The sequence below is a fragment of the Peromyscus leucopus genome, chromosome 1, assembly GCF_004664715.2.
Source record: "Peromyscus leucopus breed LL Stock chromosome 1, UCI_PerLeu_2.1, whole genome shotgun sequence".
In the NCBI taxonomy this organism is placed as follows: domain Eukaryota; kingdom Metazoa; phylum Chordata; class Mammalia; order Rodentia; family Cricetidae; genus Peromyscus; species Peromyscus leucopus.
This window is the reverse complement of record NC_051063.1, coordinates 133,921,050-133,939,224: the sequence shown is the minus strand read 5'-3', so window position 1 is coordinate 133,939,224 and position 18,175 is coordinate 133,921,050. Positions and strand designations below refer to the sequence as shown.

General features: G+C 40.1%; 1 pseudogene; it reads left to right on the top strand.

The window, feature by feature from the left end:
* The first annotated feature begins 2,456 nt into the window (after positions 1–2,456).
* On the top strand, positions 2,457–17,806 carry LOC114689018 (annotated as a pseudogene).
* Positions 17,807–18,175: the final 369 nt, after the last annotated feature.

The following is an 18,175-nucleotide window of genomic DNA, read 5'->3' as shown; positions in this document are numbered from 1 at the left end:
TTCTGTGGGCCGCTGCCGCCGCCAGGCCTACCTGCCTCTGCCGGCTACCGCCGGGCCTGTTTGTCTCTGTCCGCCAGCACCGCACCTGTCTACCTCTGTGGGCCGCCGCTGCTGCTGCCACCGGGCCTGCTGTCTCTGCCAGCCACTGCCAGGCCTACCTGCCTCTGCCTGTCGCCTCCGCCGTGCCCGTCTAACTCTGCGGGTGAACAAAGATCTTTTTTACAAGCACATACTACCCATACAAGATAATCAACCAAATTCCCTGATGCAAGAAGACTTAGAGATTGTAGGCTCTCTGTAATTTTTGTAGTTGTGGAAATCTAACTTTAAGCCATGGTGGTCCAATAGAATGCAGGAGGTAACTCCAATTGTTTTTTATCTGTCAATTTTAGAGAAGGTTCCATGAGGTGCTGAGAAGGTATATTCTTTTTTGTTGGGGTGGAATGTTCTGTAGATATCTATTAAGTCCATTTGAGTCATAACATTGTTAGGTACTTTATTTCTCTATCAAGTTTCAATCTGGCAGATCTGTCCAGTGGTGAGAATAGGGTGTTGAAGTCTCCCACTATTAATATGTGGGGTTTTATGTGTAATTTAAGCTTTAGTAATGTTTCTTTTACATATGTGGGTGCCCTTGTGTTTGGGGCATGAATTTTCAGAATTGAAACTTCGTCTTGGTGGATCTTTCCTGTGATGAGCATGTAAAGTCCTTCTCATTCTCTTTTGATTGATTTTAGTTTGAAGTCTATTTTATTAGATATTAGGACAGCTATACCAGATTGCTTCTTAAGTCCATTTGTTTGGAAAGTCTTATCCCAGCCTTTTACTCTAAGGTATTATCTGTCTTTGAAGTTGAGGTGTGTTTCTTGTCTGCAGCAGAAGGATGGGTCCTGATTTCATATCCATTCTGTTAGCCTGTGTTTTTTTTATAAGTGAATTAAGTTCATTGATATTAAGGGATATAAATGACCAGTGATTGTTAATTCCTGTTATCTTTTGGTGGTAGTGTGTGTGTATTTATCATCTTTGGGAATTACTGCCACAGGGTTATCTATTACCTGTATTTTTGTGGATTTATCTGACTTCCTTAGGTTGGAATTTTCCTTCTAGTGCTTTCTGTAGGGCTGAATTTGTGGATAGGTATAATTTAAATCTGGTTTTGTCTTGGAATGTCTTCTTCACTCCGTCTATGGTGATTGAAAGTTTAGCTGGGTTATAGTAGTCTGGGATGGCATCCATGGTCTCTTAGTGTCTGCATTACATCTGTCTAGGACCTTCTGGATTTCAAAGTCTCCATTGAGAAATTGGGTATTATTCTGATGGGTCTGCCTTTATAAGTCTATTGGTGTTTTTCTGTTGCAGCTCTTAATATTTTTTTCTTTATTCTGTATGTTTAATGTTTTAACTATTATGTGATGAGAGAACTTTTTGTGGTTGAGTCTATTTCATGTTCTGTAAGCTTCTTGTACCTTCATAGGCATATCTTACTTTAGGTTGAGAAAGTTTTCTTCTATAATTTTGTTGAATATATTTTCTATGACTTTGAGTTGGAATCCTTCTCCTTCTTCTATCCCTATTATTCTTAGATTTGGTCATTTTATGGTGTCCCAGATTTCCTGGATGTTAAAATTTTGCTGTATTTAACCTTTTCTTTGACTGATGAAACTATTTCCTCTATTGTATCCTCATGCCTGAATTTCTCTTTCCATTTCTTGTATTCTGTTGGTTATGCTTGCCTCTGTAATTTCTGTTCATTTACTCAGATTTTCCCTTTTCTAAATTCCCTCAATTTGTCCTTTCTTTATTGTTTCTATTTCAATTGTCAGGTCTTGAACTGTTTGCTTCACCTGTTTGTTTTTTTCTTGGGTTTCTTGACCTTTTTAAGAGATTTTTTGATTTCTTCCAATTTTTGTTTGTCTTTTCCTCCATTTCTTTATGTGAATTTTTCATTTCCTCTTTTAGACCCTCTATCATCTTCATAAAGTTGTTTTCAAGGTCATTTTCTCCTGGTTCATCTGCTTTGGGATGTTCAGGTCTTGCTGCTGTAGAATTTTTAGGTTCTGGTGGTACCACATTGCTCTTTATGTGGTTTAAAGTGTTCTTACACTGCTTTCTATCCATTTCTCCCCTTAATCTGAAGAGGTGGGGCTATAGGTCACTCTTTTTCCAATTGGTGGAACCTCTGGCTCCTGTGGTTGTTATTCTTCCCCATCGGTCCAGAAGAGGGTGTATAGCTCTGCTGGTCACTGTTCCCAGTAGGTGCAGGGTAGGCTTATAGCTCCTGTGGTCACTGGTGCCTCAGGGGATGGTTGCTTTGTTGAGGAGGCAGAGGAAGAAGCTACTGCTCAGTCTCTGGGGCTGCACTGGTTGGGGGAGGGGCCAAGGGACTACAGATCTGGTCTGCCCAGTCCAGAGATCGGGGCCTTACCTGTTCCAAATTGGTACAGAGTGGGCATATGGTTCTGATGATCACTGGTGTGGCAGGGGATGGTTTGGTGAGGGGGCATGGGTAGAATCTCAATATTTGTTGATTTATATACTGTATTCTCTCCTTACATTCTGGGATGAAGCCAATTTGGTGACAACATGTGATCATTTTGATGTGATCTTAAAATTAGTTTGCCATTATCTTTGTTTACCTTCATACTTTTCAAAAAGTGACTTTCTTTTTAATGAAAGTTTCCCTCATACTATATTCTGGTCATTGTTTCCCCTCCCTCATCTCCACCCAGATCCTCTGCATTCCCCAACCACCTAACAACATGCTTTCATTCTTCTTCTTTATAAATCCATCAGGCAAATAAAAAAAATCATACTAGAATAGAAAACTGAAAAAAAACCAAAGAAAATGCATGAGAAAAACATACACACTCAGAGAGACACACACTTGCACACTCACAAACTCATAAAAACATAATTGGAAACCATAATATTTAAGCAAAAGACACATATAGAAAAAGATGTGCAAAAATTATTAAACATGGCATCTCCAAAACACAACTGAGTTCATTTTTGTGTTGGCCATCTACTGGTGGACATGGGGGCTGCCCTTTATGTGCTTTGTATACCCTTAACACTCCATTGGAGAAAACTGATTTTATCTTTGCAAGAAGTTGTTAGTTGCTGAAAGCTTCTGAGTCAAAGAAGAGATCTTCTTTCTGGTTCCCCTGTCAGCACTGGGATACCATCTAGCTGGCACCTCAGCAAGTCATGAGCATTCTGCTTCAGTATGTATGAGGTCATATGTCCATCAGTCTTGCAGTGTCTGAGACACTATTTCCTTGATGTCTTCCATCCTTCCTGACTAATATAATCCTTCTGCCTCCTCTTCTGCATATTCCACTGACCCCTAATGGAAGAGATATGATGAGGACAACCCATTTAGGATTGAGTGTTCCAAGGTCTCTCAATTGTCCTGTTGCTGGACTTTGTGTTTATTTCCATATACAACATGAGGAAGATTCTTAAGGATGAGTGAGTAAGACACTACTCTAAGAGTACAGCAGAATGTCCTTAGAGTCATTTTATCACTACAAACCTTTAGCAGAAGGTTTTGTTCTAGGTCCATGGCCTATCCTGCCAGTGGTCATAGTCATGTCAGACAAACAACAGATAGCAATTGAAGTGCAGGTGTTATCCCATGAGAAGAAACACTCTCTGATGGGAAACCCTGTTAGGCAAAGCCACAAGGCTAAAGACTTCAGAATGTTTTTTGCTTATGCTGTAGCTTTACATTGTTGCTGTTACGTGGTCTTCTCTGGTATCTGATATGATGTATTTATATGTGGGGGGTTCCCCACTACCTATATTGTGCTTTGTCTATCTCACGACTACATCTTGATCTATGGGCACTTACTTCTGTAATTGTCAGAAAGATGACTGTTTTAGATCATAGCTCAGGTTGGCATAGGAAATTGTTGAATTTCCCCAGCTGCCAGGATAGCTGTACACTATTAGTTGATATAACTCTTCAAAGTAGCTTTAGATTAGACCAGGTGCCTTGCCAATGGTTTTTAAGATAAATCATTCTCAGTAAAAGCAATCCAGTTCAAAAGGACATTATAGTAAACTCTCTGATTTGTTGAACCAGGGTTAAAGGTGCAAAGCAACCTAATTCCTACATCTCTTGCTGGGTCTGGCTGATAACATAGGACCATGATTAATTCTTTGCACAAATTCCTAATCTCAGTTTTATGATACAGATATGTAACCTGAAAACTCAAAGTTCAGCCAACTAACTGTTTTTTTTTTTGTGTTGTGTTGGGAAGTTTGTACCTGACAGGGTGTAATTAATCGAGGTCTAGAGACAAAAACAGCTTTTATTCAGCTACATCATGGGGTAAGAATTTCCAACTGACCAGGGCTACAGAGAATAATCTGACTTCATAGACCTGAGAAAGAGTTGCAAGTTTCCTTTTTATGGTCTACAATTACACACAAGACAGAAAAACATTTTTTAAGGTTTAAAATGCCTTTAGTGTCACTGTGTCCTCGAAAGTGCCAAGTGGACTCATAGTAAGAGATTCAAGGTAATCTTGAGTTCCAACCAAAGCATTTATGACACCTCTCTCTCTCTCTCTCTCTCTCTCTCTCTCTCTCTCTCTCTCTCTCTCTCTCTCTCAACACTCCAAATCTGAGAAAGCCAAGCATTTCTGTTAATCACAAAATGTTAGTTTAGAATGATTATTACACTTAGAAATCTAGGATGTAGTACACAATTTCCTTATTTTTTCCAGACTCCTCGGTAGTTCAGTTTTGTAACTCCTTTAAAAACCTTTATAAGGTTATCTCTCTAGATAGATAACAAAAATGACTTGTTCTATATTTGCAGCTGCAAGGTTATAAACCACCAGTTAGGAAGTTGAGATTTACTGCATGTGAGTGGTTAGGATGACTCTGGTTTTTATCTTTTACTTAAGAAATGGATTGTGGCACTTCCTGACACTTAGAGACCGACCCCCCAGCTCCCATCCTTCCCTTCTGGACCAGAGGTGAGTATCCGGGCCCATCACGGACCCCAACCCTGGGCTCCAGCCACTCCTGGGAACACCTGCCCAACTTGGCCCCAGGTTCTGGCCACCAGGCAGGTCCCCTTCTAGCCCCACCACAAAGGATCCCCTTGTCCAAGCCCCCGGCAGCCCCTGCAATCTCCACGCCCTGCCCCCACAACCATCTGCCCGAGACCCCAGCCACTTCCTGAGACTTAGAGTCCAGCCCCCAGCTCCCATTCTGCCCCCAACTTCCCTTCTGGACCAGAGAGGGCTCCCATCCTGCCCTGGACTTCCCTTCTGGACAAAAGCTCACATCCTGACCTGGACTCCCCTTCTGGACAAGAGCGCACATCCTGCCCTGGACTTCCTTCAGGATAAGAGCGCCCATCCTACCACTGACTTCCTGTCTGGACAAAAGTTCCCATCCTGCCCCAGTTTCCCATCCAGATAAGAGCTTCAATTCTGCCCCGGAGTTCCCATTTGGAAAAGGGAGCTCCCATCTGGACAAGAGAGAGAGAATTGCTGAATCTGTCAGCTCTGTCTGAAACAAGTGCACTGATAAGGCCAAGAACGAACCATAAGGAGATGGGCAGACATCAAGGAAGAAGTACATACAACAAAATGAAGAGCAATACAGCATCACCAGAACGTAGCCCTCCTCCAACATCTAGACCTCAACATCAAAAATTGGAAGAAGAAGAAGAAGAAGAAGAAGAAGAAGAAGAAGAAGAAGAAGAAGAAAGAAAACAGCCTTATGAATAACATCATGAAGAAGTTAGAGAGAGGATTGTGTAGAGGAAAAGACAAAAAAATTGGAAGAATGCTGTAAACAACTAGAGGAAAGGGCAAACAAATTGGAAGAAAACAATAAAGTACTGGAAGAAAACAATAAAGTACTGAAAGAAAACCATGAAAAAGCAATGAAACAAATAAAAGAAACAGTCCAAGACCTGAAAAGGGAAATGGAAAAAATGAAGAAGACACAAGCAGAGGGAATGCTGGAAATAGAAAATCTGAGTAAATGATCAGGAACTTCAGATGCAAGTATAACCAACAGAATGCAAGAGATGGAAGAGAGGATCTCTGGCATTGAAGATACAGTACAAGACATAGATTCATCAGTCAAAGAAAACAAACACTAAAGCCAACAAAGTCATGAACCAAAATGTTCAAGAAATTTGCTACACCATGAAAAGATCAAACCTAAGAATAATAGGGATAGAAGAAGGTGAAGAATACCAACTCAAAGGCACAGAAAATATATTCAACAAAATCATAGAAGAAAACTTTCCCAACTTAAAGAAGTTGCCTATGAAGATACAGAAAGCCTATAGAGCACCAAACAGACTAGACCGCCAAAAAAAGTCCCCTCGACACATAATAATTAAACAACTAAATGTACAGAATAAAGAAAGAATATTAAGAGCAGCAAAGGAAAAAGGCCAAGTGACCTCTAAAGGCAAACCCATCAGAATAACACACGATTACTCAATGGAGACTTTGAAAGCCAGAAGGACCTGGACAGATGTAATACAGACACTAAGAGACCATGGATGTCAGCCCAGACTAATATACCCAGCAAAACTTTCAATCATCATAGACGGAATGAACAAGACATTCCAAGACAAAGCCAGATTCAAACAATACTTATCCAAAAATCCAGCCCTACAGAAAGCACTAGAAGGAAAATTCCAACCGAAGGAAGTCAGATACACTCTCGAAAACACATGCAATAGATAAAGCCACAGCAGTAAACCCCAAAGAAGAGAAGTACACACACGCTACCACCAAAAATAACAGGGATGAACAATTACTGGTCATTAATATCCCTTAATATCAATGGACTTAGTTCACCTATAAAAAGACATAGGCTTACAGAATGGATACGAAAGCAGGACCCATCTTTCTGCTGCATACAAGAAACACATCTCAAATTCAAAGACAGACACTACCTAAGAACAAAAGGCTGGGAAAAGACTTTCCAATCAAATGGTCTTAAGAAACAAGCGGGTGTAGCCATCCTGATATCCAACAAAATAGACTTCAAACTAAAATCAATCAAAAGAGATCAAGAAGGGCATTACATACTCATCACAGGAAAGATCCACCAAGATGAAGTTTCAATTCTGAACATTTATGCCCCAAACAGGCCACCCATATATGTAAAAGAAACATTACTAAAGCTTAAATCACATATGAAACCCCACACATTAATAGTGGGAGATCTCAACACCCCACTTTCACCACTGGACAGATCTCCCAAATCGAAACTTAACAGAGAAATAAAGGACTTAACTGATGTCATGACCCAATTGGACCTAATAGATATCTACAGAACATTCCATCCTAACAAGAAAGAATATACCTTCTTCTCAGCACCCCATTGAACTTTCTCTAAAATTGACCACATACTTGGCCACAAAGCAAATCTCAACAGATACAAAACAATTGGAATAACCTCCTGTGTTCTATCAGACCACCATGGTTTAAAGTTAGATTTCAACAACAAAAACTACAGAAAACCTACAATCTCATGGAAACTGAATAATGCTCAACTGAATCCCCAATGGGTTAAGGAAGAAATAAAAAAGAAATTAAAGACTTCCTAGAGATCAACGAAATTGAAGACACCACATACCCAAACTTATGGGACACTATGAAAGCAGTGCTAAGAGGGAAATTCATAGCACTAAATGCCCACATAAAGAAGTTGGAGAAATCTCACACTAGTGACTTAACAGCATACCTGAAAGCTCTAGAACAAGAAGAAGCAAAGTCTCCCAGGAAGAATAGACGCCAGGAAATTATCAAAGTGAGAGGTGAAATTAATAAATTAGAAACTAAGAGAATAATACAAAAAAATAATGAAACAAAGAGTTGGTTCTTTGAGAAAATCAACAAGATAGACAAGCCCTTATCCAAACTAACCAAAAGACAGAGAGAGAGAATCCAAATCAACAAAATCAGAAATGAAAAGGGGACATAACAACAGACATTGAGGAAATCCAAAGAATTATCAGGTCATATTTCAAAAACCTCTACTCCACAAAACTGGAAAACCTAAAAGAAATGAACATTTTTCTGGATAGGTACCACATACCTAAGTTAAATCAAGACCAGATAAACTATTTAAACAGTCCAATAACCCCTAAGGAAATAGAAACAGTCATTAAAAGTCTCCCAACCAAAAAAAGCCCAGGACCAGATGGTTTCAGTGCAGAATTCTACCAGATCTTCAAAGAAGAGTTAATACCAATACTCTCTAAATTGTTCCACATAATAGAAACAGAAGGAACATTACCAAACTTCTTCTATCAGGCTACAATAACCCTGATTCCCAAACCAAGCAAGGATGCAACAAAGAAAGAGAACTACAGACCAATCTTTCTCATGAACATTGATGCAAAAATACTCAATAAAATACTGGCAAACAGACTCCAAGAACACATCAGAACAATTATCCACCATGATCAAGTAGGCTTCATCCCAGGGATGCAAGGGTGGTTCAACATACAAAAGTCCATCAATGTAATACACCATATAAACAAACTCAAAAAAAACCCACATGATCATCTCACTAGAGGCAGAAAAGTCATTTGACAAAATTCAACACCCCTTCATGATAAAAGTCTTGGAGCAATCAGGAATACAGGGAACATACCTAAACATAATAAAGGCAATTTACATCAAGCCAACAGCCAACATCAAATTAAATGGAGAGAAACTCAAAGCAATTCCACTAAAATCAGGAATGAGGCAAGGCTGTCCACTCTCCCCATACTTACTCAATATAGTACTTGAAGTTCTAGCCAGAGCAATAAGACAACATAAGGAGATTAAGGGGATACAAATTGGAAAGGAATAAGTCAAGCTTTCCCTATTTGCAGATGACATGATAGTATACTTGAGTGACCCCAAAGATTCCACCCAGGAACTGATAAAGCTTATAAACACCTTCAGCAACATTGCAGGATACAAGATCAACTCAAAAAAATCAGTAGCCCTCCTATATACAATGGACAAAGAAGCTGAGAATGAAATCAGAGATACATTACCCTTTACAATAGCCACAAATGACATAAAATACCTTGGGTAACACTAACCAAGCAAGTGAAGGATCTCTATGACAAGAACTTTAAGTCCCTGAAAAAAGAAATTGAAGAAGATGTCAGAAAATGGAAAGATCTCACATGCTCATGGATAGGCAGGACCAACATAGTAAAAATGGCAATTTCACCAAAAGCAATCTACAGATTCAATGCAATCCCCATCAAATACCAACACAATTCTTCACAGACCTGGAAAGAATAATACTCAACTTCATATGGAAAAACAAAAAACCCAGGATAGCCAAAAGAATCCTGTACAATAAAACAACCTCTGGAGGCATCACGATCCCTGACCTCAAGCTCTACTATAGAGCTACAGTAATAAAAACAGCTTGGTATTGGCATAAAAACCGACATGTGGACCAATGGAATCGAATTGAAGACCCTGACATTAACCCACACACCTATGAACATATAATTTTGACAAAGAAGCCAAAAGTGTACAATGGAAAAAGAAAGCATCTTCAACAAATGGTGCTGGCATAACTGGATATCAACATGTAGAAGGCTGCAAATAGATCCATATCTATCACCATGCACAAAACTTAAGTCCAAGTGGATCAAGGACCTCAACATAAATCCAGCTACTCTGAACCTGCTAGAAGAGAAAGTAGGAAGTAGTCTTGAACGCATTGGCATAGGAGATCACTTCCTAAATATAACACCAGTAGCACAGGCACTGAGACAAACAATCAATCAATGGACCTCTTGAAACTGAGAAGCTTTTGTAGAGCAAAGGATACAGTCAACAAGGCAAAGTGACAGCCTACAGAATGGGAAAAGATCTTCACCAACCCCACATCTGACAGAGGACTGATATCCAGAATATATAAGGAACTCAAGAAATTAGACATCAAAACGACCAACAGTCCAATTAAGAAATGGGCTATAGAACTAAACAGAGAATTCTCAACAGAGGAAACTCAAATGGCTGAAAGACATTTAAGGAATTGCTCAACATCCCTAATCATCAGGGAATGCAAATCAAAACAACTCTGAGATACCACCTTACGCCTGTCAGAATGGCTAAGATCAAAAACACTGAGGACACTTTATGCTGGAGAGGATGAGGAACTCGGGAAACTCTCCTCCACTGCTGGTGGGAATGCAAGCTTGTACAACCACTTTGGAAATCAATATGGTGCTTTCTTAGAAAATTGGGAATCAATCTCCCCCAAGATCCAGCTATACCACTCTTGGGCATATACCCAAGAAATGCTCAATCATACCACAAGAGCACTTGCTCAGCTATGTTCATATCAGCATTGTTTGTAATAGCCAAAACCTGGAAACAACCTAGATGCCCTTCAGCTGACGAATGGATAAATAAATTGTGGCACATATACACAATGGAATACTACTCAACAGAGAAAAACAATGACATCATGAGGTTTGCAGGCAAATGGATGGATCTAGAAAAAATCATCCTGAGTGAGGTAACCCAGACTCAGAAAGACAAATATGGTATGTACTCACTCATAGGAGGATACTAGATGTGGAACAAGGATGACTGGACTGCTACTCACATCACCAGTGAGGCTACCTGAAAACTGGACCCCAAGAAAGACACGGGGATGACCCAATGACGGAGAAATGGATGAGATCTACATGAACAACCTGGATATGAGTGGGAGCAATGATCGATGAGGGTCAAGGGAAAGAGAGCAGGAGATTCCACCTGGATCAAGAACAGAGAGAGAGAACAAGGAATAGGAGACCATGGTAAATGAAGACCACATGAAAAAAGGAAGAAACAAAATGCTAAAGAGGTCCACAGAAATCCACAAAGATACCCCCACAAAAGACTGCTGGCAATGGCCGAGAGACAGCCGGGACTGACCTACTCTGGTCATGGGATGGCCAAACACCCTAATAGTTGTGGCAGAAACCCCATCCAAGTACTGAGGAATCTGGATGCAGACATCCATGGCTAGGCCCCGGGTGGAGTGCTGGAGTCTAATTAGTGAGAAAGAGGAGGGTTTATATGAGCGAGAATTGTTGAAACCAAGGTTGGATAAAGCACAGGGACAAATAGCCAAACAAATGGAAACACATGAACTATGAAGCAAAGGCTGAGGGGCCCCCAACTGGATCAGGCCCTCTGAATAGGTGAGACAGTTGATTGGCTTGATCTGTTTGGAGGCATCTAGTTAGTGGTATCAGGTCCTGGGCTCGCTGCATGAGATAGTTGTTTGAAACCTGGGACTTATACAGGGACACTTGGCTCAATCTGGGAGGAGGGGACTGCACCTGCCTGGACTGAGTCTCTCAGGTCGATTTCAGTCCTCGGGGGTGGCCTTGATCTGGAGGTGGTGAGAATGGGGGGTGGGCTGGGGGGAAGGGAGGGGGCAGGAAGGGGAGAACAAGGGTATATGTGGCTGTTATGTAGAACTGAATAATATTGTAAAAAAAAAAAAAAAAAAAAAAAAAAAAAAAAAAAAATAAAATTAAAAAAATGGATTATGACCTTAAATGTAATCTATTGCTGAATATTTTTGTATACACAATAAAGAACAAAGAGATTGGAGTCAACATGAAGAATATAGTGTGCATGCTTGTCACGAACTACTCGTAAGGTGTATTTATTTGCCCAGCTCTCATTTTGTGTTCAATATATGTATGTGTCTTCAGCAATGGAGCCTTATATATTTGTGGAGACTCATAGCTTAGAGCTGGTTGTTTAGACATTTCACTGTTTACATTTTTATATAATTTCCTATGGATATTTTTTTTTTTTTTTTTAGTATTGTTCTTAGTTAACTTCTTATGGTTATTCTTTTTTTGGGTGTTGGCCTTCAGTGGAGCGTTGTCACTACTAAAGACATACCTAAAGAAATCTTTTTTCTTATGGTCCTGAGTTTTGTGTTATTTATCTTGGGATAGTACCAATGTTTGTACACGATCTAATTGGTTGGCAATAAAATTTGGAGCAGAAATAGGGTAATGTAAAGATCAAGAACCAGAGTCAGCCACTAGTTTTACCTCTACATTTCAGCTGAAAGAGCTGTCTGTCTCCAGTTATTTTTTTCTCTGTCAGCATACCTTCTGTCTCACTCCTAGTGTGAGATTAAGCTGTGTGCCAATGCTGGTTTTTTTTTTAGATGATTTCTTGTGTAGCCAGTGTGTCCTTAATACATATTGTTGCCTTGATGCTGGATTGCTTGTAACTGTTAGCACTTGCTAACAGTATCTGATTTAGCAGCTTTTTTTTTCACAGAATTCCACAATTTTATCTTGTTTGTTTTTTTTTTGTGTTTTTTTGTAGAGTCTTCTTGTTGAATTGCTATATTACCTGTGGTTTGATAGTTTTGTATAGTATTCATTTGCAATGTAGAGTATCAATATTTTCTGGTTCATTGCATAGTAAATGCCAGAGGTTTGATGACTGACTGAGACCTGGGCCAAGAAAAAAAATACCCTGACCCTGACTTGACTCCAGGACATGTCTTGAAATAACACCAATCCCTGAGCTTGCCCAGAGTTAGACTGCAAAATCCACGCTAATCACTGAACACAGAATTTCACCAGTCCCTGAGCACTAAATGCCCTTGGATGTCTCTTAGAAATCTTCAGACTCTGTACTTGGCAACCAAGATAAAGAACCCTAAACTTATCCACCTTTGCAATCAAATTTGCCCTCAAAATCCTTAGATAATCAATCCAAATGGCTGCCTAACATCACCCTAGGTATTAATATTATTTAGGACCTTTTTCCTTATCATCCTAAATCAGTAGTCCCTTCTCTTTCTCCCTAGCCTCTCTGGTTTCCCTTTGTCCCTCCTCAGCAACAGGCTGCCCACCCAGTCAGCGCTGAGTATGTCATTAAAACAGAGTAACTGACTACCAAGTATAAGGCCTTTCTATATGAAAACCAATTGGATATCCAATATGTTACCCAAACATACAACCTCGTCTTTGGTGATGTTTATATTATTCTCACTAACAATCTTCTCCCAAAGGAGTGTACGAGAGTCTGGGAGCAGGCTAGGGCTCATGCAGATAAAATACACCAAACTGATGACAGCCACCAGCTGAGGCCACGACAGTCCATGACCAGGACCCTGAAAGAGATTACAATATCCCAGGGGACATCCTAGCTAGGAATGGTTTTTTAACTTGCCTCCTCGCTGATATCCACAAGACCACCCTTAAGGCTGCAAATTATGAAAAAGTCCAAGGAGACATGCAGGAAAGGCATGAAAACCCATCTCAATTCCTAGACTGCCTTACAAAGGCCCTTACAATATACCAATCAGGATTCTGAGACCCCAGATGGTAACAAACTTTTTATGACCTACTTTTTCTCACAGATTTTCACTGATACTTGAGCAAAATGTAATCATCTAAAGAGAGGACCCCTAGATCCACAGGTGAAAGACTTTACTGTGGCCTTCAAGGTAAGCCATGGGAAAGATGAAAAAAGCCACTAAACAAAAATACCTGATGATGGCTTAGGCTTCTCAGCCAGCCAAAGCAAAATTTTAGGCTCCATGGTTTCCTAAAGCCCTTCTCTGTTTCCTGGTTTCAAATGCGGTCAGGAGGGTCACTTGGCCAAGCCTATCTGAACCCTTGTAAGCCACCAAGACTATGTCCAAGGTGCCTTCAAGAAGGGCATTGGGGTGTTGATTGTCCCCATGTCCCTCAAGGCATGAGGATATCAAGCCCAAATTGTCTTTCATCTGATCAACTTGGTGTGGCCATGAGTGACTGAGGGGGCCTGGGCTCCCATGGCCTGAACACTGCCATCTCAGATAGGGAGCCACATGTAGTTATCACAGTATCAGGGTAACCCACCTCCTTCTTTCTGGATACCAAGCCCACTTCTTCAGTCCCAGTGGAGTTCTGGGAATCTGCCTCTCCTCATTCCTCTAGTGTTGGAGTAAGGGGACAGCGTTGCCAGGCTCACCAAACTCCACCACTTACCTGTATATCTTTAATGGTATCCCTCTTACACGTTCCTTCCTAATGGTGCCAGCCTGTCCTTTCCTGTTGCTTGCTGGAAAAGGACTTCTTAGCCAAAGTGAGAGATTCTATTTCTTTTGCGCCACCCCCCATCCACTTGATCCCAGGCTCACCAGCCATTCCCTTCCTCCATCTCCTCCAAACCACACGATCTGACTCAGCTTTTTCCATACTGCCCACTCAGGTAAATCTCTAGGTATGAGGTTCCCACAACCTCTCTATAGTCAAATACCACCCCTGTCATCACTCAACTACAAAACTCCACCAAATATATAACCCAGGCTTGATACCCACTGTCTCTCCAAAACCTCAGGCAACTTTAGCTTCTCATATCTGACCTAAGAATCTTCTGCTCCCCACTTCTCCCTTTAATACCCCAGTACTTGCAGTTAAAAAAATGGCACCTACCACTTAGTTCAGGATCTCTGACTTATCAACTCAGCAACAGTTTCCTTTCACCCTATAGTTCCCATGTCTTAACATTTCAAAATGACTCAAGTTGCTGATTTGACATGTAAGATGTGTACAGATCATTTGTTTCTCCTGGTTTCTGCCACCCATCATATTTGGTTTCAAATTCGTAAGCTGCTTCTTCCTTCCACCAGCTCTAAGTATTCATCTCTCCTCTCCCACTTGAAAAATATCCTCTCTTGCTCTTGGAGTCCGCTACACCCTCTGGGGCCTCACCATGTGGGCACCTATCTAGTTATTAAGACACTTGGTCCTCTTCAGTATGGAAGGGGTGGATGAGGATTATCGCAGCCACAGGGGTCAAGGATACCACAAGAAACCCACAGAATCAACTAACCTGGGCTCATAGCGGCTCACAGAGACTGAACCACACCCAAGGAGTCTGCATGCACTGACCTAGGCCCTTTCTGAATAGATGTGACAGTTTTGTAGCTTGGTCTTCTTGTGTGGATCCTAACACTGCGAGCAGGCTTGTCTCTGCCTCTTTTCTCTACTTTGGGGACTCGGTTCGGTTCCTCATACTGAGTTTCCTTGCCCAGCTGTGATAGGTGGGGACAGGAGATGCTTAGTTTACTGTGACTTGACAAGCCATGTTTTGTTGATATCTATTGGAGGCCTGCCCTTTGCTGAGGGGAAGGGGGAGTGAATGAGGACAGGGGGAGGGATTGGTAGGAGTGGAGGGAGGGGAAACTGCACGCAAGCAGGAAGGAAGGAATGAACAAATGAATGAACAATGAAATAAGGAAGGAAGAAAAGAAATAAGGAAAGGAGGAAATAAGGAAGGAAAAATAAGAATGGAAGGAAATAAGGAAGGAAAAATAAGGATAGAAGAAATAAGGTAGGAAAAATAAGAAAGGAAGGAAATAAGGAACGAACAAATGAACAAACAGATGAACGAATGAATGAACAAAATAAGGAAGGAAGAAACAAATGAATGAATGAATAAATGAAAGAAAAATAAGGAAGAAAAGAAATAAGGAAAGGAGGAAATAAGGAAGGAAGGGAGGAGGAGGAAGGAAGGAAGGAAGGAAGGAAGGAAGGAAGGAAGGAAGGAAGGAAGGAAGGAAGGAAGGAAGGAAGGAAGGAAAGGAAAAACTGTTTCATGACAGTATAAATACTTAACAGTCAGTTTTTGTCAGCATCATAATAGCATTATAATTTTATAGTATATGATTTTGCTACAATAAAAAATTTCAGCAGAGAAAAAGACAGATAGACAGAGGGGGAAGAGCCCAGGAGAAAGAAACAGATGCAGTTCTGAACTCTGCTACCAGGAGTAGCAGAGTTCAGAACTATATGCTGAATTTCTTTCCTATACCAGAAAATTAAAAAAAAAAAACTGTTGATTAATGTAGTGGCCACACAAAGGCAGAAGAGGCTCTGTTTAATACAACACACAATTATAAATAGAACAATATATTTGCAGTTTGTATCTAAAACTACAACAGTTTAAAAATGTTATAAATGTTTTACTATTTTCTTACAGGGAAGGAAAAGTAATTCTCAAAAAAAATGAGATGAATGAACATGTAACATCCTAGGTGGATCTACTATAGAGAGCTACAGAACCAGAATGAAGATCTGAGACAGACCAGCACAGACTGCAGACATGAAATAGTCACACACACACACACACACACACACACACACACACACACACACACACACACAAGGTAAAGGTGTGAGCTGACTTTTGAGCTCCAGCTAGACAGTTACATAACTCCCACTCCCATCTTTAATGAAAAAAATGTGCTACACCATCATTTTGGATGGTGGGGAAATGTTGGGAAAATTGATCTAAGACAAGATTTCTGGAACCTGCTGAAAGTACCTTGGATAATTAAATTGTTTTTTTTTTCTTTATTTCAATTCCTGTCTTCTGGGAGTTTTCTATTGTTTGGTTATTTTTGAACTTTCTATATTTGTGTTCTTTCTTGTAAATGTGTTATGGAAATATGTTCTCCAAGGATGAAACTTGTTTTTATATTCCCTCAATATTAAATTATACACAGAGAATATTTTAGAAAACTTTAAGTTACCAATGTTTATGTTCTATGAGTCAACCTTTTTGTTGCCTCTGAGACTGTATCAATTAATTTGATCCATTTTGAGTATATGTGCAAGATGATTGTGAAGGTTCACAGTTTTATGTGGGTGCATCTTCTATCAACACTTTTTGAAACCAATTGTTCTGTGATCCATATATTATTTACCTTAGTCAGAAACAGACTGTGGTAGTATTTGTGGTCTCTATCCCCAGATTTTCCATTCGGAATTATAGCTATGTGTCTGCTCTTTCACTTACATCATTGTCTTTGGTCTTCTAGGGAAAGCATTGAGTTTCTAATCACTGCGGGTGGTATTAGCTGTTGATTTTATATAACTGGAGTTTCTGTGTTTACATATATGTCCATTTTCTTTTTCAGGTGTTGATATGATGTATGGAAAGAATCACCATTTTAAAGTGTTGAATCAGCCTTGTACTTTTGATGTAAGCCTCACTGGATTATTTTATATTATCATTTATTTTAAATGTTGCTGGGTTTTATTTGCTATAATTTATTAAGGAATTTTGTGTTATATTCACCTAGGAATACCTGTCTTCTCTTGCTAACTCTATTTGGCTTTCATATTGCATAAATGATAGATTCATAAATTTGCAATAGTTTCATCTTCACATTTTCTCGAAAAACAATGTGTGAAATTTGCATATTGTGCATTACTTGACCAGGATTGAAGTGACAGAATTTGAAGACATTACATCAGGCTACAGCATAGATTTTCATTTTAATGAAATCCTTACTTTGAAAATAAAGTCCTCTCCAAAGGTTTTCATCTGAATGAGAGTGGTGACCCATCTTCAAAGTCCACTGAAATCAAATGGAAATCTAGAAAGGATTTGACAAAAAACGCTCAAGTCAAACACAGAATGAAACTAGCAGGAACAGGCAGCACAAAGAGCCAGAGAGGTACTTCACCAGGCTTTCTGACCGTTCTGATGAAGGTGCAGATGAGTTTAAAGAGGTCATCAAAGATGGCATTTGGCCAAATCCTTTGCAGTACTATTTGTTTCCTGATATGGATGATGAAGAAGGAGATGGTGGTGGTGGTGGTGGTGGTGGTGGTGGTGGTGGTGGTGGTGGTGGTGGTGGTGGTGGTGGTGGTGGTGAAGAAAAAAGCTTGCAAAATAATGATGCAGAAGGGGGTGAGGATGAAGGCAAAGAAGATGATGATGAAGGGGAGGAAGGAGAGGACGAAAGCTTTATCACTTAGGGCAGGAATCCTAAAGGCATATAAGGATGCTATTTAGAGTATTTTATAGGCTCCCATGAGTGGATCAGTGTGGAAACACTTGAGATTTGGGAGCAAGGCACTGTTTTCATCTGCCAAATACTAATGAACCATTGAAAGATAATTCTTAACCTGTTATTGGACCTAACTGGATACTGAAATATTGATAAGGAGGCACCAGTACTGAAAACACAGATAAGTTGCAAGAGGAAATTAGCCCACTCCTTATAATTCCTACTGCTACTGAGCCTTCTTGCGCTAGGAATGTGTCTATGGCCTAATTGTGTATGCTCTCTGACTTCATGACTAAGGAAGAGAAGACTAGGGTCATATTTGTAGATAGTTCTGAAT